The sequence below is a fragment of the Balaenoptera musculus genome, chromosome 6, assembly GCF_009873245.2.
Source record: "Balaenoptera musculus isolate JJ_BM4_2016_0621 chromosome 6, mBalMus1.pri.v3, whole genome shotgun sequence".
Classification (NCBI taxonomy): domain Eukaryota; kingdom Metazoa; phylum Chordata; class Mammalia; order Artiodactyla; family Balaenopteridae; genus Balaenoptera; species Balaenoptera musculus.
The window spans coordinates 49,242,031-49,261,977 of record NC_045790.1 but is presented as its reverse complement, the minus strand read 5'-3'; the positions used below and the strand labels follow the sequence as shown (position 1 = coordinate 49,261,977).

The 19,947-nt window shown below is 39.8% G+C and overlaps 1 protein-coding gene across 1 annotated transcript in view; it reads left to right on the top strand.

The window, feature by feature from the left end:
* SH3GL2 (SH3 domain containing GRB2 like 2, endophilin A1) overlaps positions 1-19,947 on the top strand; it is a 205,191-nt gene that overhangs the window by 173,729 nt on the left and 11,515 nt on the right. The gene's annotated exons all lie outside the window — the stretch shown is intronic.

The window sequence follows — 19,947 nt, the reverse complement described above, 5'->3', positions numbered from 1 at the left end:
AGCCTGTTCTCACCTTTTATTGTACTTATCACAATATTTACTTTCGTAAGGTGTTTCTATTTGTTGCTGATTCTCAGCCATGCTCAGCTCGTTCCTGCCTCAGGGTCTTTGCACAGGAAGTTCCTCTGCCTGGAATACTCTTCTCCTGGCTCCCATTGTGGCTGTTCTTTCTTGTCACTCCACCTCCCTATGGAGTCCTTCCCTGGCCACTCTTTCTGAAATAGCCTCTCCCTACCACTCTTATATCCCCTTCTAATATCCCGTCACCATTTTAAATTGTCCTCTATTGGATATATTTTTTTAAAAAAATCATCTACCCATCACCTACATCTCCCATCTAGAATATAATGTCCACAGGAGTAAGGACTTGGTCCTGTTTATTATCCCTAATGTACAAATAGTGCCCTCATTATTTATTGAATGAATGCTGTTTACCTCTCCCACTGTATCATAAAATCATCATCAAAGACAAGGAATATGTCTGTTTTCGTGTGTGTGTGTGTGTGTGTGTGTGTGTGTGTGTGTGTGTGTGTATAACCTAGCACAGTAGTGCTTATTAGGTGCTTAATTTGTTGAATGAGAGAATCAAATCATGTTAATCATATTTGAGCTCCATGTATAGGAGTTGCTAAAGTTTCAGATAGAGGTATTGTCTGCAGACCTGAACAGGCCAGAATCAGAGCTGTTACTCTGTCTGTATAATACCTACTTGGTGTCATGCGCAATTAATACATTTCACAATTGCTTTTGAAGAAGTGTAGAAGTGCATAATCTCATGTTTAAGATCATTGGGCTGAAGCTATTGACAGCACATTCATATTTACATAGGTAATAGTTGTTCCTATTTTCAGATTAGAAAGCTGAAGCTTCAAGAGAGATTAAATAACTTGCCCAAAGTCTTGCAGCAAAAGAACAAGAATTCATATTCACATATGGCTGTCTCCTTGGTCCATTTTGTCTTCATTGCCATATGCTACAAAATATGAAGACACATTCAGTCTTGGTGTGTGTGTAGAATACACTCGAGTGGCCCCTAATGATTCTCATCCTTTGTAATCCCTTCCCTTTGAGTGTAGGTGGGATCTGTGACTTACTTTTAACCAGTAAAATATGGCAAAGGTAATGGGATCACCACTCACCACTCCCTTGGTTAGATTACATTACATGGCAAAATTGTGGGCTGTTATTCCCATGATCACATTACATTATATAAAACTTTCTTAGCAGCTAGAGTGAGAGGGATTCTCCTGCTGGCCTATGAGAAGCAGACTGCCATGTAGTGACTGTCTTAGAAGAGGGATGAGTGTCAGGGAGCTGGGGATGGCCTCTAGCCAACAGCCAGTAAGAAGCCAGCGCTGTCAGTCAAAACCACCGCAGGGAAGTGAAATTTTGTCAGTAACCCAAGGGAGCTGGGAAGCAGATTCATTGCCACTGAAGCTTCCTGATAACAAGGCAACCTGGCTGACACCTTGAATTGAATATAGCCTTGTGAGACCCCAAACAGAGGACGCAGTTAAGTTGTGCCTGAACTTCTAACCTACAGAAACCGTAGGGTAATAAATCTGTGGCTTGAAGCCACTAAGTTTGTGGAACTTTGTTACACAGCATGGAAAACTAATAGAGTATGGCTGTTTATTCCCCAACCAGAGCTCCTATTTCAAGCATATCAGTGTCTGCTGGGGCCAACAGGTCATTTGCCCTTATCACTTTTGGCTCCTTAATATGGAAGCAGGAAGTAGATGGGGAAAACCTGTCATCTCTTTTCAGCTTTGGATGAAGTCTCCTGAACCCCTCAGGGAGAGGTAGGACAAGTCCACTCTATGCTAAGACTGAAGATCTCTTTGAAACATGTGCCAGTGAAAAGCATTTGGTACAGTGCCTGGCACTTTATAAGGGCTCGAGAAATGTCACTCACCTTCCCTTCCCAGTGGTCTGCAGCCCTACCTCAGGGTATCTCAGGGGCTTACCCAGCAATTCCTCCACAGGTAAGGCCTCCAGGGAAAAGTCCCGCTGTAGGACCCTTCCCACAAGAATATCATAGTTCTGTCTGCTCCAAAAACCTGACGAAGCAGAAGCTCATGATGTTAGTGCACAGAGGATTGTGTACTTTTCAAATAGCAGGAACCATTCTCTGCTCCTGCGATGTAATTGCCTGCTTTCCCAGGGCACACTGTGAGACCTGTGCTGGCGTCTTATAACACCCCATGCGGAGGTGGGAGATGTTTGCTGTCCCATCTCACGGGTTCTTGAGGGCTGCTGACTGTGTATCACGGCTGAGTGTCTTAAAATACCTCCCCACTGTTTCCCACTCAGCAGGGGCACACAGGAGCTTTGCTACCTTGGAGAGAAGTGTTTTATAAATACCATTATTTGGGTTGAGAGTAGTATGATTCCCTGCTACCACTACATATTTGTATAAATCAGCAGGCAAAGCTTCCTCTTCCCTTTCCTCAGTCCCTTCTAATATTTAACTTCAAAAGCAACTGCAGAGGTTTGAGGTTATTTACCTACGTCCTAATTACCATATAAATCTTTTGTACCCTTTAATAATTGTTAGTGTGCAAGGCTAGGAAACGCGTTGCTCACAGGACAAGGAGCATCAGAGAGATCGTTTTAGACTTGCAAATATTCTGAGATTTCATCCGGAAAAATTAGGCCATTATACACAATCATCACAGGTTGCCAGTGTGAAATATTTGCTAAAATGTTACTTATTACTTACATTTTGTTGCAAGTATTAAGCCCCAAATCTAACTTAGTGTGATTTGGGGATTTGTATTCATATCCCAATTATAATCTCTGTAAAAGACTTTACAAATTTAGTTGATGTAATTCAGACTTAACTTTTTGCTCCAACTGAAGATATCATTGAGCTTTGATCGATAATAAAGAGGTAAGTAGATTTTTAGCTCTTGGTGACTATTTCAATGAAATGGGCATGAACGACAGTTTTTTTTTTTTTTCCAGTCAAAAGAGGGAAAGGGAAGAAAAGAACTAACATTTATTTACTGCCTGCTTTGATTACATATATCACTTCATTTCACCATCACAACAATTCTGTTACTAAGTATTAGTATGTCTTGCTTGTAACCAGGAACAGTGAGATTGGGGTAAACCTTCTCTTCTCAGCCGAGCTACAGTGAACCCTGTCCTTTTATCCCTTTGACAGCACATGCCCTTGCATTAATTAGTAGGGAATGATAATAGATTCCATCACAGAAGAATGCAGTTCTAATTTTCTTATCTTCAAAAAGAGGCTATATTTTCACATCTAAATATCACTTCTGTCCTCTCAATTTTAACAATGCTTGTTCACAATATTTGTTGTATTTAGTAATTAACTTCCCTATTGAAATTTAATAACTTTCTACAAGAAGGGAGAGTAAATTACCTTCTTGTTTTCCTTGAAATATCTATTTGATCTTTTAAAAAAGTTCTTGTTTTTGTAAAGACCCATACACAGAAACCAGATCATTAGGAAATAGTCTGGCTGTAGTATTCATTCTTGTAGAAAAAAAACTGAATAAAGGAGGGATTAAAAAAAAGAGTAAAGGTAAAATCTTTACATTGGAGGTTTAAAGTAAGACCTATTGGTTTTGATCTCCAAGAGGGTTTTGCAAAGGACGAGTTTCTTTGGTTTTGAAAATTTACATTAAGGTTCTGTGTACACGGGGATAGATACCATGTACTCATTTGCAGGTGACTTAGTTCACTTATCCTAGTGGATTGTAGTGCATGTATGAGAGGTTGTCAGATTTGAAAGGCATTACAGACATCAGGTAAGCTGGTCTTTTTAGGTTCGAGGTGAGGAAGCAGAGGGTTAGGTGGCTCGCCCAAGGTCGCGCAGATGGAGAGACCTCCAGTCTCCTAACTCTGGTGCAGCACTCATCCTGCTTCCTGAGGCACAGCATGTATCACACTTCCTCACCTCCGCAGTTTCAAACACCTAACAAGTGTAAGTATAGCTAGAGCTCTACATCTTGCCGCTGACATGTCTTAATTTGACCTATTTTAATGAAGAAGTAATAAAGCAGCCAGAGTCAAGAGTGGCATTCTGGGAGGAAAATGGGTTTTTGAGACACAGCTAGGATTCAGTTTCTGCTCAGCTTCTTGTTGCTGTGTGTCCTTGAGCAAGTACATCATTTCTTTCTGCTTCATTTTCCTCATCTGTAAAATGGAGAAGCCGAAGCTGTCTCTCGTATTTTGGGGAGGATTAAAGAGATGATGTATGTGAATTACACATAGTAGATATTTCTGAAATGATAGCTATGAGATGAAATGTCATCGTGATCTTCAGTTACTCAAAGATATTTCAGGGCTCTTTCTAAAATTTCAGACCAGATGGTAGCATTTATGAAGACTAGTACAAGTCATTAAGCATTTGTCTGCTAAAGCTCTCTGCTCTTTGAGGCAGCTAGGTTTGTTTTCTGTAAGGTAGGTAGAGATGAGAAAGGAATTAGGTCCCTAAAAGAAGTGAAAGGTTTCTGAAAAATTTATTCCCTGTCTTTGGCCTTCCCTGATGGACGCTAAGTCCATTAGGTTTCCCCTCTCAGTCAGAACATGAAGATGTGACTTGGAATGCTGTGGCCACATCTTCTGCCTGAGTGTGTCAACTGCCTTCATCAACACTAGCCAGGGTCGGGGTGGCTTTTATTCTTCCCTGTTGTGACAGACAGATGCCCTGTCACTATGTTTTTTTATTTGAAATTTCCCAGTTGAAGAGAGAAGGAAGCTACTCTTGAGAGCATTATACAGCAGTTTAAAGCAGGTTGTACTTTTTTTAATTTACAGAAGGTCTTTTGCCAAAAACTCCTGTCATGATCATTTAGCGGGGAAGAGAAAGATGGGGTGCAGACTTATCACTCATCCCTGCCCCCTTGCAGTGAACACTCATTTTCATCACCCTGTTCCCCTTCACCCCCCCACCCCACCTGTGCTCAGATTTGTGCTGGGCCTCTTCATTCCAGCTTTCTGTTCCACAAAGACTGCTGTAAACCTTGATTTTGAATTATAGTTAATGAAACTAAAAAAAATAAAATAAAATGACATCAGAACTGTCTCTCCTTTTTTTTTTTTTTCCCCACTTCGGAAAAAGAGCGCTCCATCTTTTGCCATCACTGTCTTTGGGATCAACCCCTCTTTAGAAAACACCATTTTTGCCTTGTCCTCAGAGGCTTGGGATCCACTTGTCCTGACATTTCACGGAACCTTTCTAGAAAAGCAGTCTCAAGGGTTTTCCTACAGATGTCTGTCAGATCGTCAGCGCCCACTCACATGGGTGTGCTGCAGCCTGTTTTAGAGATGTAAAAGGAAAACTACTGTCCTTTCCCTACACTCTACCCACAGAACACTTCTGACACTAGATGAGTACGTTTTTCTCCCTACACCAACCAGTTCTCTGACTCTACCAGGGGGTCGTACAATTCAACTTAGTTCTGACACTATCTACCTGGAGTTGGCATCAGGTAAGGGCTCAGTCCCACAAGACTGCTCCAATGTCAGATGCCTCTGCTGCTTCTGACCCCCTCCTTGGGTTTGCTAATTTGCTAGAATGGCTGACAGAGCACAGAGAAACGCTCATTTCATGTTTACTGGTTTATTATAAAGGAAGCAACTGAGGAACAGCCAAATGGAAGAGATGCATAGGGCAAGGTATAGGGAAGAGGCTTTCGTAAATGTGAGAGAATTCATTTCTATTGTTGGAAGTCACCCAGTTTATGGTAACTTTGTTATAGCAGCCCTAGGAAAAGAATACAGACAGTAATAAAATACTTATTTAAAATTGCTCCAAAGTCCCTGCAACACTCACTTTCAGGGGGTCTTCATTGGCCCAGCCAGCCAATTTGTCCCACATGGCTCGATAAGGCGTCCCCTGACATAGCATTCACTTAGGAGAATATTAAGGTAGGAAGCACAACATGCCAGCAGGGCAATGTCATGCATTTTCTTCAGTGGGGGTTCTCTCAGCAGTTTAGACAGCAGTCAGGGGTTATTTCTGGCTCCCCAAGGGAGTCTAAATTCTGTTTTTGCCTCATAGTAACTTATGAGAACTTGGGCAGATTTTCCAGTCTCCCTGAGCCTCTGTATCTTCACCTTGTGGATGCAACCCAACCCTCTCTCCACAGTGGGAATGACACAGTGAGATCCACAGGCTGGTGGTGGTGGTGGTGAAGATTAAGTTTAAATGTTTATGTGCACCACAAAACTACTGTGGGCTGAAGATGACAGGCCCCAAAGAGAAGAGGGGTCCGGGGCTCCCTGGAGGGTCTACCTCCAGCTAACATTAGGAACTTAATGCACATTTGCTATTTTCTGTCATCCCTTGAAGCTTCTAACTCAAATTAGTGATTTCCAAATACATAAGATTTCAAAACATGAAGATTTTTAAATCTTTATAATCTGTAGGTCACATGCTTTCCAACTTCTTAATAATTATCTGCCAGACCTTGATCAGCCTCTTTTTCCCTCAGAATATCCCATGTAATCTGCTTCCTTCATAATTAATTCCTCATTATGCCAAATCTGAGCTAGTATTTTCCTCAAGGTTTTTACGAGCCCTGTCACACACAAACCCTTCTAGAAAACTGTGTAGCTAAAAAACCATTAATAAACTCTCCTTCTGTGTGTCATCTTTGGAGAAATGTCTGTTTAGGTCTTCTGCCCATTTTTTGATTGGGTTGTTTGTTTTTTTGTTGATGAGTTGTATAAGCTCTTTGTATATTTTGGAAATTAAGCCCTTGTCGGTAGCTTCATTTGCAGATATTTTCTCCCATAGGTTATCTTTTCATTTTGTTTATGGGTTTCCTTTGCTGTGCAAAGGCTTGTGAGTTTGATTAGGTCCCATTTGTTTATTTTTGTTTTTATTTCTATTAACTTGGGAGACTGACCTAAGAAAACATTTGTATGATTTATGTCAGAGAATGTTTTGCCTATGATCTCTTCCAGGAGTTTTATGGTATCATATCTTTATGTTTAATTCTTTAAGCCATTTTGAGTTTATTTTTGTGTATGGTGTGAGGGTGTGTTTTAACTTCATTGATTTACATGCGGCTGTCCAACTTTCCCAGCGCCACTTGCTGAAGAGACTTTTTCCCATTTTATATTCTTGCCACCTATGTTGAAGATTAATTAATCATAGGTGTGTGTTTTTTTTTTCTGGGCTCTCTGTTCTGTTCCATTAATGTCTGTTTTTGTGCCAGCACCACACTGTTTTGATTGCTGTAGCTTTGTAGTATTATCTGAAGTCTGGGAGGTTATGCCTCCTGCTTTGTTCTTTTTCCTCAGGATTCCTTTGGCAATTCTGGGTCTTTTATGGTTCCATATAAATTTTAGGATTATTTGTTCTAGTTCTGTAGGAACTGTCATAGGTAATTTGATAGGGATCACATGAAAAGATGCTCAACATCTCTACTTATTAGAGAAATACAAATCAAAACTACAATGAGGTATCACCTCACACCAGTCAGAATGGCTGTCATTAAAAAGTCTACAAATAACAAATGCTGGAGAGGGTGTGGAGAAAAGGGAATCCTCTTACACTGTTGGTGGAAATGTAAATAGGTGCAGCCACTATGGAAAACAGTATGGAGGTTCCTCAAAAAACTGAAAATAGGATTGCCATATGATCCAGCAATCCTACTCCTAGGCATATACCCAGATGAAACTATAATTCAAAAAGATACATGCACCCCCTATGTCATAGCAGCACTATTTACAATAGCCAAGACATGGAAACAACCTAAACGTCCATCAACAGATGAATGGATAAAGAAGGTGTGGTATATATTTATATACAGTGGAATACTACTCAGCCATCAAAAAGAATGAAAGAATGCCATTTGTAGCAACATGGATGGACCTAGAGATTATCACACTAAGTGAAATCAGGAAGAGAAAGACAAATACCGTATGATATCACTTAAATGTGGAATCTAAAATATGATACAAATCAGCATATCTACAAAACGAAAACAGACTCACAGATATAGAGAATAGACTGTGGTTGCCACGGGGAGTGGTGGAGGAGGGAAGGAATGGGAGTTTGGGATTAGCAGAGGCAAACTATTATATATAGAATGGATAAACAACAAGGTCCTACTGTATACCACAAGGAACTATTGATATATTCAGTATTCTGTGATAAACCATAATGGAAAAGAATATGAAAAAGAATATATATATATAACTGAATATATATATATATATAAAATAGAATCACTTTACAGAAATTTACAAACACAACATTGTAAATCAACTATACTTAAATAAAATTAAAAAAAAAATGTTTATGTAAAGCTCCTGGCTGATGGTAACACTAATTACAGCTAATACCCACCTACCAAATATAAAACCAGAAGAAAAAGAAGACTTATGGAATTTTGTTTTATCTTGATTTGGGGGGGATTTTCTTCCCCTTCTTCCTTTTATCTAATGGCCTAGACTTCAAGATTCCAGGTGTTTCCTTCTTTTTTATGGCTGAATAATATTCCATTTTATAAATGTATGTATACACACCAAAAAATTGTATGATCTCACTTACATGGAATCTAAAGAAACCAAACTCATAGAAACAGAGCTCACATGGGTGGTTGTCAGAGCTGAGGGGTAGGGGGAGTGCATGAAGTGGGTGAAAGTGGTCAAAAGGTACAAACTTCCAGCTATAAGATAAGTAAGTTCTGAGGATGTAATGTATAGCTTGATGACTATAGTTAACAGTACCATATTGTTTAACTTCTGTATTTCAATACCATATTGAAAGTTGCTAAGAGAGTAGATGTTTAAAGTTCTTATCAGAAGAAAAAAAATTGTAACTGTGTGAGGATGCATGTTAACTAAACTTCCCATAGTGATCATTTCATGATATATGCATATATCAAATCATTATGTTGTACACTTTAAACTTATTCAGTGTTATAGGCCAATTATATCTCAGTAAAACTGGGAAAGAAAAAAAAAAGATTCCAGGTGTTACCAGATAATCTACCCTCTTTTGGGCTCAAGACCCATGTATTTAGTTATATGTTTAGTCCAATCTTGTGGATATTCTGTTAGACTTTGTATTTGCTGAATTTGAAACACCTCTATATTTCCTCCCCCAAGTCTCTTCCTCCTGTGTTCTTCATCTCAGATTTTTATCATCACCTACCCAGGTATTCAGTCTAGAGATTGGAATGCAATGTTCTCAAACTTGGTGTATGTTAGAATCACCTAAGGGACTTTAAAGACTGTAGCTGGCCAGACCACAAGGCAGACCAGTTACTCGGAAATCTGGGAGTGGGACACAGGCATCAGGTTTTGTTTTTTTTTCCTGAGCTTTTTATTGATCTATAATATACAAAAAGTATAGTGCTTAAATCATAACTGTATGGCTCAATGAATTATTACAAACTGATACTGTCAAGTAAAGGTACGTAGTTTAAGAAACTGCACATTGCTGCCCTTCCAGATACAAGCTGTCCTGACTTCTAAGGCCATATAGTTCTGTCTAATTTAGACCTTTGCTTAAATGGAATCATAGAGCATGTACTCTTTAGATCTGCCTCCTTTTGCTCAACTTTATATTTGTTTTGCTGTGTGTAGGTATAGTCCTTTCATTCTCATTGTTGTCTAGCGTTCCATTGTGAGAATAGAGTACAATTTATTTGTCTGTTTTCTCACTGATACACATTTGGGTATTTCTATTTTCTGGCTATTTTGAATAGCCCATTTTTGTATATGAGTCTTATGCACATTTCTGATGGATATATGCCTACCAGTGGAATTGCTGGGGCAGAGAGTGTAAGTCTTTTCAGCTTTTGTAGACAGATACTGCTAAGTTGTTTTCCAAAATGTTCTACCAGTTCTTACTCCCACCAGCAGAATTTGAGAGTTCAGGTTGTTCTACACCCTCTGAACACTTGATATTTTCTGTGTTTTTTTTCTTTTCTTTTTTTTCCACTTTAACCATTCCTGTGGGTATGTTTCAATGTGGTTTTATTTGCATTGGCAAAATAATGAAGTTGAGCCCCTTTCAGATTAGATATTTGAATATCTTATTTGGTGAACTGTCTGTTCAAGCCTCCTGCACATTTAAAAAATTGGGTCATCTTTTTCTTAATGGTTTATAGGAGTTTTTTCTTTTTAATATTTTGGATACAAGTCCTATTTTGGATATGTGTATTGTGAGTATCTTAACATTTTTTTGGTTGCCTTTTTTTTTTTTTTAATTTGTTTTTTTTTATTTTTGGCTGTGTTGGGTCTTCATTGCTGTGTGCAGGCTTTCTCTAGTTGCAGCAGGGGCTACCCTTCATTGATGTGCATGGCCTTCTCATTGTCGTGGTTTCTTTTGTTGCGGAGCACGGCCTCTAGGCGCATGGGCTTCAGTAGTTGTGGCACGCTGGCTCAGTAGTTGTGGCTCGTGGGCTCTAGAGCGCAGGCTCAGTAGTTGTGGCACACGGGCTTAGTTGCTCGGTGGCATGTGGGATCTTCCGGGCCAGGGCTCGAACACATGTCCCCTGCATTGGCAGGCGGATTCTTAACCACTGTGCCACCAGGGAAGCCCCATTTTTTGGTTGCCTTTTAAGTCTTTCTAATGATTTCTTTTGAAAGATAGAAGTACTTAATTTTAACATAGTCCAATTTAGAAATGCTTTTTTTATGAATAAGTGTTTGTGTGTCCTATGTTAAGAAATATTCGCATATTCTACAGGTCATGAGTGTGTTCTCCGATATCATTTTCTAAAAGTTGTACTGTGTTTCCTTCCATAGTTAGATCTGCAATCCACTTAGAATCAATTTTAGGTATAGTGTGAGGTAGAGTTGAGTCAATGTTTTTTCTTATAGAATCTCGTTGACCCAGTACCACCTTTGGAGGAATCAGTAGTTTTAAAACCTCCCCAGGTGATTAATGGGCAGCCAGCCACTGCCCTAACACCATCCTAGATGCCCCTCTTCTTTCTCCTCACATTTATTCAGTCACCTGGTTAATGCTACCCACCACAGGACTCTAAAGTTTCTCCCTTCTCCTATTTCCTTAGGACTCATGTATTACAGTGTTTTCATAACTGGTCTCTCTGTCTCCAGTGGCTTCCCATTTTAGGAAGAACCCCTTCCCACTTCTCAGTTTCCCTAAATTGATGATAGGAATCTTTTTTCCAAAATATAAACCTGATATAATTTGAATTAAAGCCCTTTTGAAGGTCTAGATGTTAAATAACTCTCTGTCAGAAACCTTTGATGGGAGACTCTAAGCTCCTTAGCATGCAATTCAGGGCCCTTCACAGCCTGGTTCCAACTCTGTGGCCTCTTCACATTGTTCTGTTTGGCCTTGCACCTAAGCCACAGACACTTTGAAGTTTCCAAATGCGCCAGGCATTGTTATGTGCCTTTGCTCATAGTCACCAGATGCCTGGAATGGCCCTTCCTACCCCTCTGCCTTTACAGCTCACTCTTCCAGAAACCCAGCTCAAGTGTCACCTGTTTCATGACCCTTCCTGGCCTTACTCTCCTAGCAGAATTCATTGCTCAATTCTGTGGTGTGAATACATTATAACCTTACTCACAGTATGGCCCGAGTCTGCCTCAGATCACGGTGAGTGGAGGCGCTCTCTGACTCTCCAACTAGACAATAAGCTCATTGAGGACAGAGACTGGGCCTTGCTTCTCTCAGAGTCTCTCTGCCATAGTCCCTCTCAGGCAATGAATGTTTTATTCATTTAATCACTGAAAAAAATCTTTAGAAAGCTGATTTTTTTGGTAAATACCACTTCACTCAGGGAGTGCAAATTCATAATTTTTCTGTATTGGGGGATACATAATTGTTTCCAGTGTCACCTATGTATTGATTTTTATTGATCTTTTTTTATCCCCTTAGGGCTTATAATTTAGCATAGGTAACCTCTTTTGTTGGGAGAAATGAGAGCCTCTATCCTGATTCCAGGGGATTGTGTGATCAGCTTCTTATCATTTTCCCATAAAGCAGTTTTTCATAGCATAGTTGAGAGATGACTTGCTTCCAAAGAGCCAGCGTTAATAATGAGTGAATAGAAAATGGGGTCTCACCCTTCTGCACTTTAAAGAATGGAGTCAGGAGAAATGAAAAGGCCCAGCATCCTCGGAAATCTTAAAATCTCATGTATGTAAGGGAAACACCAGCCAGATTGCCATCAGCATGACCTGCTCTCCCAAATCATCCTATCAGATCGCAGAGTTAGTGTGTAATTAGATCTTATCAGCAGTCTCTTGCTCCGTTTTAGAGCACAATAAGAGATTGTTGTGCTTTTGAACAGGGAAGTCTTTTCTAAGGATCAGAAAAAAATGATATATACAGAAAATTGTATAAAAAACCAAAACTTTTAAATGAAATCATTCAGCCCACAGTTAATAAGTAAGTACCTGCTGTATGCTTGGCCCTTTGCTAGAATTCAGTAGGATGTGATTTCCTAACTTGTGTCAGGAAACAGACATGCAGAAAAGAGAGAAAGTATCATGTGAGATATGATCTGTGTATGTACAGGGCACGGTGGAGACATAAAATGAGGGAAGGGTCACGTATACTTGGAGGCAGTAGAGGCAAAGGGTAATTGGGAAAGACTGTAGAAAAGATGTGCCTGGTGTTGTGTTGGGCAGGTAGACAGAGAATGGGGTCATTCCAAGAAGAGGGACAGTTCTAGCAACTTCAGGAAACTGCTGAAGTTTTCTACGGGTGAAGGCCAGGGCATGCTTTCTTGGAGAAGTCTTCTATCTAAGAAGAACCACCTTAAGTAGGGGAACTTGGAAGAGTTTTAGGAATTATCCAACTGTCTCCTTTTTTTTCCACTTTTTATCAGTGAAGAACCTGAGACTCAGAGAGGTAAAGTAACTCATACAAAATCACACAGGGAACTTGCTGGCATGTCTGATACTCACAGAAATAGCCAACATTTATTGAATGTTTATCATGTACCAACATTGTGACATACATTATATCATCTAATCCTTGCATCATCCCTAACCTTACAATGAGGGGGAGGTACCATTTTACAAATGAGGAAACTGAGGCCCAAAATCATCCAGCAAGAAATATAGCCAGGGGCTTCCCTGGTGGCGCAGTGGTTGAGAATCTGCCTGCCAATGCAGGGGACACGGGTTCGAGCCGTGGTCTGGGAAGATCCCACGTGCCGCGGAGCAACTAGGCCCGTGAGCCACAACTACTGAGCCTGCGTGTCTGGAGCCTGTGCTCCGCAACAAGAGAGGCCGCGATAGTGAGAGGCCCGCGCACCGCGATGAAGAGCGGCCCCCGCTTGCTGCAACTAGAGAAAGCCCTCGCACAGAAACGAAGACCCAACACAGCCATAAATAAATGAATGAATGAATGAATGAATGAATGAATGAATAAATAAATAAAAATAGAAATAAAAATAAAGGAATTCCTTTAAAAAATATATATATAGCCAGGATTTGGTCTCAGACAGTCTGACTCCAAAGTCTGTGTCTTAATCCCACCTTGTTAAACTGGCTGTCCTTTCTGGTTTTCTTTCCACAGTTAGCAGCAAACTCCTACCTACAGAGCTGCAGAAATTTATGTCTATCCTGAAAACAAACAGAGTTGCAGAATTGAAATATTTACAATCATTTTTATTGACTTACTTTCAGGGCTCTATCAAGGATAAATCATAAATTTTTGTCAATTTGGATATTGGACCATCAGCCACTGTGTCAGTCAGAGTTCAATAAGGGAAGCAAAGACTTGGTGGATACTATGGACTAAGAGATTTATTAATGGAACTAGAGCTTGTACAGTTGTAGGAAGATCTGGGTAAATAAAGGCCAAAAAAGTAGAGTCAAGGATCAGAGAAAGTTCACTGACCAGCCCTGACCCAGGAAAACGAACTTACAGAAATCTGGAAGGTAGGCAGGCCCAGCTGCTGGAGCAACACTGACAGGGCAGCTGGCGTGGAAGGCTGTGGAAGACCGTTGTCTCTTCAAGGTTACCACCTCTGTGAGTTTGCGGCAAAAGCTCTGTGGTGGGCCTGGGGGCACTCTTGGTCAGCGGAATCAGCATTCAAGAAGAGCTGGGCACAGAGTATGAAATCGAGGACAAACTGGAACCTGTTTGCACCTCAGCCTTCAGAGTGCATGGCTGCTGCTTTATCTTCACCTCCCAAATGTGCACAGCCTCACTTTGGACCAATTCTAGCTTGGAGACATGCAGGGGAGGGCTTCTGGGAAATGTAGTTTCCCATACAACCAAGTTGACAGTGGAACACTCCACACACACTTCTAGAAAGAGAACATGGAGGGTAGAAAGGAGTGCTTTCCCCCCCGGTCTCCAATGCCTGTGGTGTGTGTCTGTGCTAGTTGCTCTTTTGGCTGTTTATCACTGAATCCTGATAATAACTTTCAGAATTAAATGATTTTTCAGGGATACACAGCTAGCAAGATTTGGAGCTTGGATTTTTACCTGTGTTTGTATGAACCAAAGCTAATGTTTATTGTAATGCACTATGCTGTTTTCCATGACAGACAAGACCTAATGGTCTGTTTTCCTGTTTGTTCATTTGGATTAAGAAATAATTTTTTTTTTTTTTTTTTTTTTACACTAAGATTTAGCAGAAGTACTGGGTTTTCAACATTCCCAGTTAGTTACCATGCTAGTTGCTTAGGAGAGACTGAGCAGTGACTCACAGGGACACCACTTTTAGGTCAGAGGAAAATAACTCCATTTGGCAGTGTGAGCAGAGCTTCTGTTTTACTCTCCGCAGAGCTTTGACTTCCCTTTGGCTGTGCCCAGAATTAGAAAGCTCTTCAAGGGATGGTACAGATTATGCTTTAGAGTCCAGAGCTGGTACAGATTGAGCTTTGACTGCCCCTGTTTCTCTTCCTGAAAAGATAGTATAAATTTTTGAGGACAAGAAAGAAACTGCTCCCCCTCCCCTTTTTAACAGAAGACAAAACAATGGAAGCCCTTTGGGGGAATAAATTAGCTTTCTTGGTCATCCTAATTTTACCTCCTGCTGTTTCAGTTCACCAGATACATTTCCTTCCAGAAATCACCTAGATGTGGACTCATCGAGACCTTGCCTCTGATGGTTTTTTCCTTGATGGCATTTCACCTGTTAATCCTTATTAACTTTTCTCTTCCTAGCCAATTCTCTTTATACCACTGAACATATTTTTCAGCAGAACCTTTAGGTGGAAAGACCCTTGAGGTTAGAGCAGTGCCCAGATTGTGAAGACACTATGAGTAGTTTATGCAGTTCAGCCACTAAATTAGGTCTACTGATGGAAAAAGAAGTGGGAAATATGTTAAATTTAGTACTTCATAATGGAAGTAATATATGCTCATATTAGAAAAAAATAAAATATTTTTTTAAAGCTTTTTACAAAAAACAGCAGTCCTCCTGGAGTTGCTTCCCCCATTTCCATTTCCCAGAAGCAACACTTTCAAAACCTGTTTGGCTGTTTCTTTGGTTTTTACTTCTGTCTTGAAACAACATGCTAATGTTGCCTCTGCTTAGTTTTCCAGTTTTAGGTGTTTCAGTTTGATTCCCATTTTAAAAGATGAGAATTGTTTGCTCTTTTCCTGTTTTCCCATTCTTCCACATCTTTCCCCTCTCTCATTTTTCCAGTATGTTTATAGCATAATTTATGTTGGATCAGTATTCAGTATTTACATTTTATGCCCTTGTAAAACTTGTACAGATCTGAGACATGCAGAATAACATGGTTATATTTCTTTTCTTATACAACCTTCTTGTTTTTCCTGGAGTTAATAATTGTTTTAATTTTCAGTTTCTTAACTTTTTGTGTACCTTTCACTGATTCTTTCCCTAACCCTCTGCCACAAACATGAATTTCCTGTCAGTACATTGAAACGTGCCAGGTGTCAATCATCTTTCAGATACGTATCTGATGCTGCATTCTAGATTGGTTACTGTCTTAGTATGGGTCCCCCCAAACTAAACCATGTGCATGGATGTGAGCACAAGTGGTTGATTTAGAAGATGATTCCAGGAAATCCTGTTAGGGGATTAGGAAATGGGAGGAGGCCAATGAAGGGTGCATTATAAAGCAAGGTACAGTAGTGGACAACTATAACCTGATTCCAGTGGGGATCATGGGGAGCCTATAGTTCCCTTTAGCTCATGGCTCCCTGAGCTGCATGCACCTGGTTATGTATAGTGTCAGCTACAGTTGGTGCTCAATGCCTGATGCACAAGGACCATCTTGAGATCTCCCTTTATCATCATTTTCAACTCTTTTCTTACACTAGATCCCTTTTTCTAGATCCCTTAACCTGTCCCTTTTCTCAACTGACACCTTTGTTTTGGTAGAATGCCTCTTCCATTGACCTTGGGAAGATAAATTGAAATCTTCCTCGTGTATTTGAAAATGTCATATGTTACTTTTATACTTAATTGATAATTTGAATTTAGGATTATAGATTATTTCTTCCAAAAATATTGGAGTCATTGCTTCATTGTTTTCTGAGGAAATTTCTCATGTTGTTCATGGTTTTCTCATGTTCAGTGCCCTTCTAATACTTGATACTTTGTGTGTAGCCTATTTTTTCCTCTCTGAAAGGTTTTAGGACTGTCTCTTTGTCTCCAGTGTTATGAAATTTCATGTTAATAGTCCTTGGTAGGATCCTTTTATCCATTGTCCTGGGCATTCGATCGACCCTTTCAATCTGGGAACACGTTTGTTAGTTCAGAAATTTTTGAACTTTTAAAAAGAATTTCTTCCCCTTTTATTTCTGTGTTCTTTCTTTTTGGAGCTTCCATTATTCAGCTGCTAGACCTCCTGGACTGATCCTCATTTTATGTTCTCTTTCCGATTTTTTTAATCTCTGGTTTTTTGTTCTACTTTTGGGGGGATTTGCCTCAACTTCATCATCTGTGCTTCTATTGATTTTTTTTAATTTTATGTTTTATTGAAATTCATATTTAAAGTTAAATTATATTTTAATTTCTAAGAGTTCTCTGTTTCTTTTTTATTTCATTGATAAAGTATCGTAGACACCTAAGAATGTTAATGATAGTAATTTTTCTTTCCCTGAGTTGTTTGTTTTTTTACAATTTCCTTTTTTGTTTTGCCTCTCTCATGTTAGAAACTTTCTTCAAAGTCTGATGTTAGTGGCTAACCTTTTCCCCTTAGGTGTAGGACAGTAAAGCTGAGTCAAGGGAGGGTGCTTATTTACTATTATAGCTTCATTCTAGGGTAATCAACCTGAAGTTGTTGCATTGGGTGCTTCCAGCTGTGAATATCTGTAGGTCTTTTCTCTTGAGTTGGTTGTATTCCCCAGAGAAGAATCTTCCAGTCTTCTGCCCAGAGGGTTCGAACCTGACTGCCAGTTCTCTAGGGCAGGGCTCCCCAACCCCCGGGCCACGGACCGGTACAGGTCCTCGGCCTGTTAGGAACCAGCAGGAGGTGAGCAGTGGGCGAGCCGTGGAAAAATTGTCTTCCACGAAACCAGTCCCTGGTTCCGAAAAGGTTGGGGACCGCTGCTCTAGGGGACCAGTAGGGGAAGTGCACTGGCAAGTCTCACAGTTCACAGTCTGGACTGGCCCTAAAGCCCTGTTTTCAGTATAGGTCAGGTAGCTTCTCTCTGCAAAAGAACTCTATTAGATTGCTACACTTTTTATTCTTCATAAAAGAAACAAGTTTTCTAGTTCCCATTCTCTGTTATGATTCAAAAGGCTGTCAGTCACGTGAGCCAAAGGATATGAACAGAGTCTGCTTATGAAAACCACTGCCATGACCGCCTACTAGTTCCCAAGATAGTCTATTTATTCGTTTATTCTTTCCTTCAGCAGTCAAGGTTAAACATCTAATGCGTGTACAGCTATATGCTAATCCTGGCTGGGAGATACGCAGAGCAGCATACCAGTATCCTGCTCTCATGGGCCAGGGGAGAGATTGCTATTAGGAAGCTGTTTCTGCAGTAAACCCAGTGGGGGGCAGGTTGAACTAGAATAGCGAAGGTGGGAAAGTAAAGATGGGGGCTTAGTCAGAGAGATTGTAACAATTTGAAAGAAAGGCTAAAGCTATGGCAGATATAAAGATAATGTGAAGGAGAGGAGTTAGGTCCCTTTAGAAGAGAAGAGAAGGGTCCCTAGGGGCACATCTAACTTGGTGAAGCTGTCTAGGCTGAGATCATATTATAGGAATTCTAGTGTCTTAAATTTGTAGTTTTCCAGGCTTCCTCTCTGTTTCTTCAAGTACTGCTTTTTTTTTTTTTTTAATTTTTATTTATTTGGCTGTGCCGGGTTTTAGTTGTGGCACGCGGGGTCTTTTAGTTACGGCATGCGGACTCTTAGTTGCAGCATGCACGCAGGATCTAGTTCCCTGGCCAGGGATCGAACCCAGGCCCCCTGCATTGGGAGCATGGGATCTTAACCACTGGACCACCAGGGAAGTTCCTTCAAGTACTGCTTTTAAAAATCATTTAAAAATAATTATGTTAGCACTTAAAAATGGTTAATTCAGACATCTGATGATGTTTTTCAAGAACACAGAAGTTTTACTAATCCAAGAGTCTTAAAAATAGTTAATAGCTGTGAATAAATTTAAAAGCTGGTCTCTTCAAATATATGAATCAATAAGTATTTTAGATGATTTGAAGAAATAAGCTAATAGAATATGGTTTTCTTCCCCCTTCTCGTGAAAATGTAGAACATATTCAAGATGTTCCTAAGTAATTAATGGAAGAATTGAACAACATAATCGAACAACATTGAAAATGATGCATTTGAAAATCAGCCACAGTATATTAAACTGTTACAGTTATTTCAGGTAATTACTTACCGGAAGACAGCTCTTAGCAGAACCAAGATCTAAGCACAAATCAGTAACCAAATTCGTAAAAGGAATAAATCTTTAGAGTGTAAAATGGTGAAAACAGGACTTGAAGGGATTAACCACCGTGTGTGTTTTCATTACTCGGTTTCTTTGATCTCCATTTATCTTCTTTCCTTCTGTTCATTTGGTACCTCTTATTGTCTGGGCCTGCTTATTTCGGTTTTATTTGTGCTAATGTTACTCCTCCTCTGTGTTTCCCTGGTACCTTGTGTGTATTAGCTATTATTGCATTTATCACATTTGTTGCCACTGTTTATGTATCTGACACCTCACTCTACTGTGAGCATGTTGGCAGGGACTATGTCTTTCCTGGATTTCAGATATGACTTATTGTAGAAAAGTCTTTGAATATATACTCTAATTATATCATTCCCCCCCCAAAATGTGTCATCATGTGACATTTTCAATTTTTTAAATTTAACGTGTATGATACAATTTTCTATGAGAAGCAAAGTAAAGAAAATGTGAATTTTACATTTTTTCCAGGAACCACCAGGCTTTACATCTGTTAGCATGACTAACTGCTACTCATTATGTGATTCTAAGCTTAAAGATATTTCTCACCTGAAACCTTCTTTGCGCTGCCCACGCCTACAGACTAGGGTGATGCTATATACTTTCGTGACTTGCTGTAATCCCCCCACATGACACTTAGTATATACACTTCACTCTAATTGCTTTTAAAATAGACGCTACCCTCAGTTCACTATAAACTTCATAAAGGCAGAGGCCATAGCTGTCTTGTTCATTATAATATCCCTGGGGCAAACTTGGGAGGGTGACCTCTCATAATAATTCTCTTTGTCTGCAGATTCGACCTTTGAAGCCCAAAGTTTACATTAAAACCTATTCAAAACAAATGTTCAAGATGAAATGGCAGCCACTAAATGCTGGAAGTGTGTGCTTTAGCTGTGATTCTTTCAGGGGTTTCCAAGCAGATGGAATCCTGGGCATAATTCTAGGTTAATGTACATTCCCAACTCTGATAATGAACCTGAGAAACCGTAGTATCCTAGCATCAAGTAAATCATTGTCTTTAACAGTGTGCTAATAAAGCTGTTTCTTCCATGAAAACTGGATTTGCCTTCTAGGCATCTTCTTTTATAAAAGTAAAAGCAAAAAAGAAAT